The following is a 12,063-nucleotide window of genomic DNA, read 5'->3' on the forward strand; positions in this document are numbered from 1 at the left end:
TGATTATATATATTAATTGGTAAAAATACAAATTGATTTATTTAAATCATTAATGGTTATATTGCAGTATTAATATCCATACGTCTCCACAGATGTTTAGGTGGCGTACGCAGGATGTCCTTAGTTGGAGTCATATGGGCACTATTTTCACTGGTGACCCGGTATATAATCGTTAATTAATAAGTCGATTGATTCATTGAATATTGCAATTATTTTGAGTTATATATCTTCATGATTAGGATGATATCACATTCTCACTTCGTCTATCATCGATGGAAGAGGGTTTACCTTGGTATGCTGACATCCATGAGTACACTAGTTTGTCGGATACTGATTCCTCCTCGTCATCTTTGATGCCTCTCACGATAAGAGACAAGGCTTCTCTAGTCTCACAACATTCAGATATATCTGTCGAGACTCTTGGGACACTTGAGGAGCCTATTCAGCCTCCTGTTATAAAGCCTCCTTTATGTCCCCTTAGAGTTAAACGTCTATAGACCACAGACCTTTTTAGGGTTGAGGACCGTACTACCTATCCTGTCATAGAGAAGTGTCCCCCTTTAATATCACCCAGTATTTCCACATTAGATATTGCATTGGTGCACTGGGGCGTTATGATTTTATGTGAGATTTCTTGTTTTCACAATGATATGTCTTCACAGATGACTCAATTAGAGGATCGTTTGATTCTTTTGGTGGAAATCATCACATGTACATGTTTAGCCCCAGTCGTTCAGGTTGTAAAACCACATCTCATTTATTGCTTATAAAAATTGTATTTCGTTATTACTCTGCAACTATATTAACTTCGTACAAGATAGGCATCATAGTATCGGGACGACTTCTCCCATTGATAGGTCAATACCACCCCTCAGCCACATGAGGTCTATATTTAATTTCAAAAATATATTTAATGTTAAATGTTTTTACTATAGTATGATTTTGTTTTATATAAAATGTCACTAATCAAGTTATTATTATTATTACCTTAGGGTAGTCGCCACGAAGGGGCATCAGTTGGCCCTTCTGTTGCATCACTTGTCTGATCTAAGATATATCACTTATTGATGGAACTCTATTTTTATGAGTGTTTTGTTATCGATTAATTCATTTTATATATTCATATAGGGTCTTCCTCATGAAGGCCTTTCGGACGGACCTTCGATTGCTTCAGATCCTCCATTTAAGATATGAAAATTATTGTAGATATTATATTTTATATGAAATATCATTTACCATTTTATTCTTTCATGCATATAGGGGACCCGCATTGAGGTATTATCGATAGAGGGTTCTCCCCGAACACCTTCCTCGGAAGTTGAGGTTATGTTTTTTTAAGAAATATCATTGATCGATTTGTCTTTTCAGTTATAATGTTTATTTAACAATGTTTTGTCTTTTTTCAAGATGAGCAGTTGTGGTTACTTGCTGATATCCTGAGCTCTAGTAAAAAGACAGTGGATATTAGTTCATAGGAGGATGACTTACAGAAGGACGTTTCCGATGCAATCTATATTGAGGTATATCCATTATAATTAGTATATAAATATTCATATATATATACTAAGATATGAGATTTTCAAAATTACAATTTTGCAATCCATCAAGGGGGCACGCACAGTGGACTTGACCATGATACATGATTCTCCAGTCAAACCTCCTCCGGCATACATAGAGAAGGTAACATTAATTGATTAATGCATAATTGTTACTTAGGATGAAATAATGAATTAATAGTTGTATATACTTGCAGCTGGTTTGTACAACACACAGTCAGATCATCTGAAAGGGTTTGCTCATTCACACCCTGTATACAAATCCAATCAAAAGGAGGGTGAAATGATAACTTCATAATATTCCATTTTCTGCCTCAGAGCATGAGGAATCTTTCCTCACATGGTACACTAGAGCTGCGGCTTCTGATGCTCATGATGTTTACTTCATCGGGTCGAAGTTGAAAGATAGTTTTTTGTGGATTGTGTAAAGTTGCACGAGTGGCTGATCGATGATGTAAGTTGTCTATACTATATAATTTAGTTAAAAGTTTGATATATTTGTCAATAACTAATACATTTGAAGTTGTTTATACCATTTCAGCACTAGGACGATTATCATTCGATTGTTTCACATCGTTGGATGACTACCCATACATTCTTCATAAGACATATTGAGATGGCCTAGAAGAGTTGGCAGACCACACCGGATGTGGAGTTTTAATTTTCGAGGCTCTTTACAAGGATGATTGAGGTAGTTTATACCCTAGGGTTGTTTTACAAACCATGGGAGATGGTCGATAAGGTATAGTATAATAGTATTTTCATTACATTTTATGTTGAATTAGTTTATAATCAACTTTAATTTGTCACTGTTTGTAGGTTTACATTCTTATAAACTTCAACTGCACACATTGGATGGTCAGAGTTATAGATTTTAGTGAGTGGTTGATTACAGTGTACGACTTGAAGGTATCATACTCAGGGACTATGGGGTCTCTTGAGCGGCAGTCATACTCGCATTATTAGAGGTGATGAGTTTCTGGAAAGCTTTTAGGTAGACTCCATGACATGATCCTTTCATGTTACATTAAACGACGGATATCCCTCAGCAAAGGGAAAGCTCTGGTGAGTATGGCATGTTTATGTTACGTTTTTTTGAGTGTTTGACATTGTTACGGAGTGTCAATTTTCCCAGAGAATCATCTACCTCTATATGTCGACGTTTAGCATTATAGTTGTATTTCCACTGTATCGAGTAGATCACGAGTGTATATTTAGGTTGCTCATTATTTATTTATTGTTCTTCATATGTTTTTATGTATATATTTATTGTATGTGCGTATGTGTACGATGTACTTTATCTATCATTATATATGGATATGTATTTGATTTCATTTTTTAAATAACCTTGTCACAGAAATAATTATATGTGATTTAAGTGATGTTACTATCAAACATGAGATGAAATAAAGAAATACTCAAACAGCTCATTCTAACAAATATGAAATGAAAAAATTATTCACACTAAAATTATTATATCACATATGAATACAATTACACATTTGAAATAATAATGAAAATACATCGATTACATATCACTGAAGTACAATAATGATAAATCATATAACAAAATATAAGCTTGTCAAGATCTTGACCCTTTACCTTTTTTGGATAAACGTTGCGGGGCAGAGCTTGAGATGGGTATTAGGCTTTTACATTGGGTTCGTACATGTCTTGGTTCATGACAACAACTGCATATCTCGGGTGTAACATTTTCTCCTTGTGAAGGACATTGATTTTTGTTGGAAGGACGACCCGGACGACGATTATCGAGGACGGAGGGTAGAATAACTATTTCTTCTAGTAAATGCAACCATCCTGATTGGTTTCCAAGAAGATTGATAGGTTTCTGATATATTGTATGGTAGAATTCGATGCGAAAGAATAGATAAACCCATGCATTGACATTTGTGAGCCTCATGTGTCATGCAACAGTAATAGCATGCTTGCATGGAATACGTGAAAGCTAAAACTTTCTACACGTACAAGACATTTCACTGAAGTCCATAATACCCATGTATCCACCAAAACCAGCAACCTGACACCAAGTAGGTGTAATTGGCCAAACCTCTAAGCATGTAGACTTTGATAGACGACTGTTAATCTTCTCCTCCGTCCAAGGGGTGACAAAGTTAGGGCATTCATTTGTAATTTGAAAAAATATCATCCAGACATTTGTTAATAACAAACATAAGGGAAAAAGTAGTACATGATCAAAAAATTTTAATTATTAACGATTGGATACGTACTTGCATGGTTTCTCCTCTCGTAAAACCATCGCTGCATGGTACAACGAATGAACTCGACGAGCATTATGATAGGTAGGCCCGTACATGTTTGACAAGGGCGTTAACTGACTCTGCAATATTAGTTGTCATAATATTGTATCGATGCCTTGGAAAGTGTGCTCTATTCTAACGCTCAAATCTGACTTCACATAGATAAGCCCCATCTTGAAGGTTTATCGAATCAAAAGATCACATCATAGCCTCAAATTCTGTTTCTGTGTATGATTTTACGGCTTTCCAATATACACCTACAACCTACAAGGTGGAAAAAAATATGAGAACTTTATAATAAAAATGTATGAAAAAGATAAACATTTCAAAATTTTAATACTTTTTTAAACATTTTATCTTTGAGTTTCATTTATACTTTGTCTGCATGTTACACAGAAGGTGCTGACAATAACATTTATGGTGGACATCTAGAAAGACTTTACCCATTACAAAGTATATAACATAATATCAATCTGAGATTATCGCCAGCTTGGAGAGGTCATGGATGCATTCTTTAATCTTTCTGAGAAACCATTATCATGTGTCTTGATCTTCTTTTTTATCGACATCGAAACCAATGGGATATATCTGGTTATTACCATCAAGAGCCACCGCAATGAATAAATGCCCTAGATATCAACCTTTAAGGAAAACAATGTCAATGCAAATAACAGGTCGGAGATATTCTCTAAATACACGAATGGAACATCCTAATGCCATGAAAAAATTCTTAAATCGATGGTCATCATTCGTTTCAATAGCAGTAATAGTGTTTGGATTAGTACGCTATAAATTGTAGCAATAATCTAGTAAGAGCATAAATGATTCTTTTGATAAGCCTCTTAATGAATTTAAAGCCCAGTTTCTTGCCCGTCAAGCCTGTGAATATGAAATGTCAATTTTATACCGGTCTGCGATGTCCACAATTATTTCCTTACGCTGATAAATTCGATCAATCAATACAAACTTTAACCTTATTAATTGACCTAAGCTCGAACCCCAGTTTGTCGGTGATGTGACATAATTTGATCAATTGAACATGTGTGGGTAGAATTCATTTGGTTGATCTGAAACATTTCACTGACTTTGGACTTGCTAGCATATATATACCACTCACAATTTCTAGCCTTGCACTTAATATCCACCGTACCCTGTCAAACTTCTTGACCATGAATTGAAATCCTTTCAGTAAGGCAAATTGCTTCACAGCATCTTTCAATTGTACTTTATTATGGAAAATATCACCAAGCTTTACACTATTCTCCTCTCAGATTGATCTGGTACCACTTAATGATGTTGATGGTTGTAAAGAAAAATCAAGAAGCCACTTAAACAGATCAGTGGGGACATTGTCAAAAAATAGGCCAGAATAATTTTCACCACTTGAAATAGGATATTCAAACTACAAACTATCCATACCCTTGGTAACAGGTGGCATATACTCGAGCTTTACCTCTTTAGAAGAAATATCAGGTATATCATTTTCATCAAAGTCTCCCTAATCAGGAACTCTATCTTTCTCTCTATAAGCCCATGAGTTTGCAATGTACAATGTGTCATTACTGAAATCAATCAAGTTTCCCAAATCATATTCTTTTTTTACCCCACTAATTTCTTCTTCATCTTCTTTCTCCTGTCCTTCAATTAGGGTACATGTAATAAAAACAGGAATACATTCTTGTACGTACTAAGACATATCAATAAGACCCTGAACATTTTCATTATTTTGGATCTGTATGGGACAGTCGAGCATAATTTTTCTTGGCTTAATTGATAGTTAACGGTAGTTTTTCATTGGACCAATACCACAAGACTCTTTCAAAAGCTGAATAAATCTCTCAAATGTTGTTCCATAAGGAATTTTAATTAGAGAGAATGACTATTTTCCACCTAACTTTTGATGCGTTTTCAAAATGCCACCCACGGTAGATGAAAATCCACTTTTCCCATCCGTGACCAAACTGCCATCCAATTTTTTAGTTAGGGACAGGGACAAAATCGTCATTTACTATTTAAAACCTTAAAACTTTGAAATTTTACTGTTTCCCCCCTCCAGGTTTTAAAAACTAATAACTAACCCACCCTCAAAGTTTGAAAAGTTTAATTTCACTCCTAGGGTTTGCTTCCTTCTCCAGTCGCCACCGACGGTTGACGTAATCGATCGATCTCCCATCTTCGACTACAAAGGATGATGAAGGATGACCTTTCATCGCCCAAATTTGACAACGAAGCATCATCCAAATCTGGAAGAACAGACGAAGGACGACACTTCGTCGTCCTTCGTCGTAGCGTTAGATGACATGACAAGCGACGAAGGACAACGCTTCGTCATCCTTCGTCGTAGCGTCTAGATGACACGACGAGCGACAAAGGACGGCGAAGAGTTATCCTTCATCGTCTGGGTGGAGCAACGAAGAGAGACATCTTCATCGTACGATGGTGCGACGAAAAGATCTCTGTCTCTTCGTCGTATCGTGCGACGAAAAGATCTTCATCTCCTCGTCGCACCGTGCGACGAGGAGATGAAGATCTCTTCATCGCACCACCGCCGTCGCACCAGGAGAAGGAGGAGATTAGTGACGACGCTAGGGACGACGTTGGGAGATGAAGTTGTAGAATAGGGGTGAAACTGCTAGTTTGAAAGTCATGGGGGGCGGTTGTATTTTGAAAAATATGGAAACCCTAGGTTTGGGGGTGAAAATGTTAGTTTTCAAAGTTTAAAAACTTTAGGTAAGGTGAAATGTTAGTTTCTAAAACCTAAAGGGGGTGAATGGTAAAACCCTCACATCAATTTTGGGATGAATTGTGCAGACTAAATTGAGGGGTATTTTTGTCATTTCATCTAACAAGGGTAAAATAGACATTTTACCCATATGCAAATAGATATCATCCATATTAACGGCTCACAGGTGGGAAAAATAGATTTTCATCTGTCGTGGGTGGCATTTTGAAAACGCATCAAAACTTAGGTGGGAAATAGTCCTTCTCCCTTTTAATTAACTGTTTGGATCCTCTAACATATTTCATTGTGTTGTTGCCACCTTGAATCCATTCTCCTTGGTAACAAACCGATGCATAACCATCCATTTCAATTATCAATTCTGCAATGACAAGTTTTTGGAAAAAATTATTCATTTATAACAAAAAATCTGTAATAACTATGTAAAACAGTCTTACAATTATTAATATCAAAAAACCCCTTATATTTTTTTAATATTTCATTTAACCGCCTATAATTATTTAACAATTTATGTAACACCCTCGTATGCTATCTTGTATCAAAATGCATCTATCTATTCTTAACATTCCATTTAAAACGTTTTTACAATGTTTAATATCAAAATACCCTCTATATTTTTTTAATATTTCATTTAACCTCCTATAATTATCTAATATTTTATTTAACACCCTTGTATAATATTTTAGATCAAAATGTATCTATTTATTCTTAACATTTCATTTAAAACGTTCTTACAATATTTAATATTAAAATACCCCTATATTTTTTAACATTTCATTTAGCCCCCCATACTTATCTAATATTTTATTTAATACCTTCGTATGTTTCCTATTATCAAAATACATCTATTCATTCTTAACATGTTATTTAAATCCTTTATATATTATGTAATATCAAAATACCCTCATGTTTTTTTTAACATTTTTTTAACCCCCTATAATTATCTAACCTTTCATTTAACACCATTTTATGTTGTCTTGTATCAAAATGCATCTATCTATTCTTAACTTATTTTTAAATCCTTCATGTATTATGTAATATCAAAATACCTCATATATTTTTTAAATATTTATTTTACCCCCTATAATTACCTAACATTGCATTTAACACCCTTGTATGTTGTCTTATATCAAAATACATCTATCTATTCCTAAAATTTCATTTATAATGCTCTTACAATGTTTAATATCAAAATGCCCCTCATATTTTTATAACATTTCATTTGACCCCCCATAATTATCTAACACTTCCTTTAACACCCTTGTATGTTGTCTTGTATCAAAATATACCTATCTATTCTTAACATGTTATTTAAATCATTTATATATTGTATAATATCAAAATACCCTCCATATTTCTCTAACATTGCATTTAACCCCTATAGTATTATCTAATATTCAAGTACCCTCTTTACATGACATATAAACTAGATTTAACAAATAAAATTAAGTTTTTAGGTTAAGATTCGTATAAATACCTTTTTTTCATGAATAGCCTTTTTTCAATTCGAATTCAGAAATACGAACTTCTTGGTCTGAACAAACCCGCACTAATTGATATTGAGTAAAAATGAGAATGAGAATAAGTGTTTGAGTGATATGAGAAGTGTGTATAATAAGAGTGAGTGAGAGGGTTTATATAGATGTGATTAAAGGTAATTTTGGTATTTTAAAAAAAGTTTAGGGCATTTTTACTTAGGAATAGGGAAATTAGGCATTTTTGCTTAAAAGTAGGAAAATTGGGTAATTTTGCTTAATGGAGGGGTAAAAAGGGCATTTAATATAATTTCCTAATTAAAATCCCTCAATAAATATCAAGTGAAAAATTGATTCCATAATTGGTGATTATTGTTTCTAAATAATCACCGTACATGTAAAGCTAAAATTGGTGAGACTTAATTGAAATCCATCAAAAAATAATAAGCCAAAGACAGCCTGTAGCCTTCCAATACAACACCTCAATTAATCCTATGTTTTTTAAAACCTTATTTGCCAAAATGAATGGTATACTTCTACCAGGTAAAAATAAGGTTATCTTATGAAATATGTTAGAGTAGTGTCATAGAGCCAATCGCTTTTGACATTTGTAACAATGTAGTTATTTATTATTCATATATATTAATGTTAAATGTAATAAGTTGGTAAGAATAATATGTCCTTAAAAGGACAAAATCGTGAAAAGGATATCAAATGACTTATCGTGGAAACCCTATGACACATATGATGACCATTCTATAATTGTTTATAATCCTATTATTACTATGACCAAGGGTACAAGTAACAATGATGAGATCATTATAGTGTTGAACGACCTTACCAAATGACAACGATAGTTCTTATATGTCGAAGTTGTTAATTGACAACTTGGTGTAACATATAAGTGCACATTATAGACATGTTTATTGGATAGACCTGGCAAGAGATTTCCAAATAGATGGTTGCTATTATGTCTATAGGAATAAATCCTCTAACTTTTATGGGTACACATGCATCTGTGTCTCAACCTCGAGAGATATCAATTAACGAAGGGATCCAATTATATGAAACCATATAGTTAACAAAGTCAAGAGTAATTTATGATATTTTATCAGTCAAGTGGCCATGATGCCTTGCTAGAGGCTAATCTTAGTATGTTTCTCTTTTTTTTTCAGGTAACGAATGTATGTCTCTCTTAGGTAATGTGTAGTTAGACAAATGAATTGAAAGACAAAGATGATTTGATTTTAGCTAGTATTAGCTATTAGAATGATCATTTTTGTCATTGTATGTGTTCTACACTGATATCTCAATATTTTGAGTATTCTCGAGACAAGAAGGTATCCTTGAATCCCTTGAAAGGAATGCAGACAATTTCTTGGTTTATGAAGAATGCAATTGCAACTAAAGGAATGGTGATGTTAATTTAAACAGGTCATAAAACAAAGAATATCTATAAAGTAGTCATGTTATATGAATCATATAAATTCTACATTGAAAGTTGAAAGTAAGGCATCTTGAAATGCAAGGCCTTAAAAGACATATTGGATCGTGAAAAGTTCAAATGAATTTATCTTGACTTCAAGCATAGTTAATCTGGTATTGAATTATTAAGCTATTACTTTATAGTGTCTTGGTCTCACAATCACTCTAATTGCATATTCAAGTGATTTCACCTAGCCATAAGTGATTGACAAGAAGAAAGGTTTGTTAACCTTGAAATTAATGAACTAATGATATCGTAACAATCAGTTCTCTATTGAAGCAAAAGCATGATTGGTGTATATGGTCATCCAGTGTTATTTGCATGGATGATTGGCTATGGTACAAGTTGAAGATTATTGGGGTTGATAACTAAGAGCCAATCCTCTTGACTATACTAGTTCATGAATAAATGTCATATATGTAATTTATTGTGGCTTTCTTTGTCAGTAAGAGCATATGTTTATGTAAGAGCTCTATGCTCACATTATTGTGGCTTTCTTTGTCACAAAGGAATCAGTGCATGATAACTAATTGTAAGAGCTCTATGCTCACATTAAATGGTCTTTCTAGAAAAACATCCATGGTCTTGATATTACCATGATTGGGGGCACCAATAATATAGTTAAGACTATCATAGTGTTGAATAACCTTATTGAAAGATTTTGAGAAATTTAACATGTCAAAGTTGTTTGTTAATAATTTGGTGCAACACTTAGGTGTACATTATAAACATTTCCACCCATATAAACCCACTAAGAGAATTTCATATGAATAGTCACTTCAGTGCCTATTAAATAAATCCTTTTAGAAAAATACGGTGCATATGGTTCTTAGACTTAAAATCATCAAACCATCTTATGCAATGATTGATATGGTTTGATGTTAGCCCAACATAGTCCTTATAAAGGATTGCTAGAAAGGTGTTATTTGTCATATCAAGATATGTATGAAGACTATGTTGGATCAACAAAAGCTTCATTTCTTTTGAACATAGAATAAAATATCTCTAATAGGCCAAAATTGATGAAGTATCGACAACCAATAAAACTTTTTATCACATTAAGATTGAGTTGTTGCTCAATCCAATATATCTAGACATTGGTACATGCATCAATCTATATATATCGAGGGTTTTATGAAGGAGACATCAAATTTGCACCTTACCCTCAAAGAGATTTTATGTGACAAAAAGATCAAATTATATAAATAACCATATTACTGATAGGTTAAAGAGTTGATCCCTAACACTTCGTTAGTCAAGTGGCAATGATGCCTTCATAGAGGCCAATCTTGGTTTGTGTTGAAATGATTGTTAAGTGCAAAGCTTGACACAAGTTTGTCCATTACCAACCTAATGGAGAATCTATGGGTCAAACATAAAAAGAGGTGATTGAACTTTAGAGACATAAGATTATTTGAGATGAATCTAGTTTGAAATTTGGATAAACAATTTTAAGTCTTAAAATATCTTCGGATAAATGTGCAATTTATTGCACATAGGGACCAAAATGTGTTTGAGTATAAAGGATATTGTGGAGATTGGGTTTTATCACGTTGAATTAAGATAAAACCCAAATGGATTACGTTGGGCTATGGATGACCATACATGGATCAAGTATAAGTGTAAATAATCCTTGGATAAGGATAATTCGTAATCCTTATCCATCTCGAAATCCAAATAAACCACGGATAGCACGAGATTAAATAAGAATGATATATGGGTGTACATCAATTTATGGCCATAAATGACGTCTATACAAGCAAACACGATTTCACAATTTCGTTACTCTTTTTCATATATATAAAGTGCACACTCATGCCTCTGAAACATCTTCCCATGCACAAGCCTCCTAGTTGTATATTTGTGAATGATCAACTCTTCTAGAGTTAGTGTTTTGCGTAGATATCAAGCTGCGTCCCTGTCCTTAGATTTGAAAGCAATTGTAGCCAAGGTTCATGACTGTCAAAGTGAAGGAGCCGTTGATGTAGGTTTGCTTCTTGAACTTCATTTGGTTGCTTTTATTGTGCATATATGTTGTGTGACAGTCATCTACGAATGGATCTAGTAACAGTTCATGGGGATTTAAATGCTTGAAAAATTTTTAATGTACCATCGCTGCCCCTTTTGAGTGCCCTGTAATCCAACACGCACAATAATAATTTTATTAAATTTACCATTATTTATTGTTACCATAAACCGTTTGTTCGAACTTTATTGCAGTCCATTAAAAATTAAAAAACCATCAATTACCAAAGAATGGTTATTGCATTCTATCAATGAATTGTGTGAATTGATCCGTGTTGTTGGTAATTAGTAGTTAGATTCCAGCTCTTATTCATGTTCTAACAAAAAAATAAACAAATAACAAAAAAGGTCAGAAGTTAATTGAAATTAACGAAAATTATAACATTACGAATAACATTAGATTATGATCAGATTATATTAACATTTAGTACAATATGTATAGAATTCTAAACCACAAGAAATTCTTGTGTCCCACAGGAGAATAATTGAGGATATCATTACT

Source organism: Mangifera indica, chromosome 12 (genome assembly GCF_011075055.1).
Source record: "Mangifera indica cultivar Alphonso chromosome 12, CATAS_Mindica_2.1, whole genome shotgun sequence".
Classification (NCBI taxonomy): Eukaryota; Viridiplantae; Streptophyta; class Magnoliopsida; order Sapindales; family Anacardiaceae; genus Mangifera; species Mangifera indica.